Genomic DNA, 630 nt, shown 5'->3' with positions numbered 1-630 from the left:
TGCCATAGGTAAAGCTTGGGGACAAGGGCTGATAGTGTCCTATCATTACAAAAACTGTTAATATAGCATTTGGCACAAGCAGAATATTTGCTTGTTACTCTTTAACTTCTGATCATTCAATGAGCATTGTGATTATAATATTTAGCATGGCTGTCAATTAATCACTGTTAACATCCATGGTGAGGGAGGGAGTGTGGCAGTGGTGGGGGCCAGGGTGGGTTTTGAGACAGAGCTGTGGGAGGCCTGTCTAGAGGTGAGGGGTGTGTGGCTCCCCACTACTGTGTGCACCCTCAGGGGAGGCATGGAGGACATGTACTCCATGGATCTGTGTGTGGGGTGGAGGTGGTCTTCCTGTTGTGAGCTGAGGCTCTGCACCCTGCTGCCTTTGCCCCAGGAGTGGCCTGACACCATGTTGTGCCTCCTGCTGCTGGATGGGCAGGGGATGAATTACCGTTCAGCACGGCCCCCAGGGCAAAGGCAGCAGGGTGCAGAGCCCCAGCCCACAACAGGAAGACCACCTCCACCCCATGCATAAATCCAGGGGGCACGTGTCCCCCATGCTTCCCCCAGGTATGTGCATGGTGGTGGAGAGCTGCACCCCCCACCACACCCTCCCACACCCTGGACAAG

The sequence above is a fragment of the Gavialis gangeticus genome, unplaced genomic scaffold, assembly GCF_001723915.1.
Source record: "Gavialis gangeticus isolate Ggan-Ray unplaced genomic scaffold, GavGan_comp1, whole genome shotgun sequence".
Classification (NCBI taxonomy): Eukaryota; Metazoa; Chordata; order Crocodylia; family Gavialidae; genus Gavialis; species Gavialis gangeticus.
The sequence above is the reverse complement of the archived record's forward strand: the minus strand, read 5'-3'. Positions refer to the sequence as shown.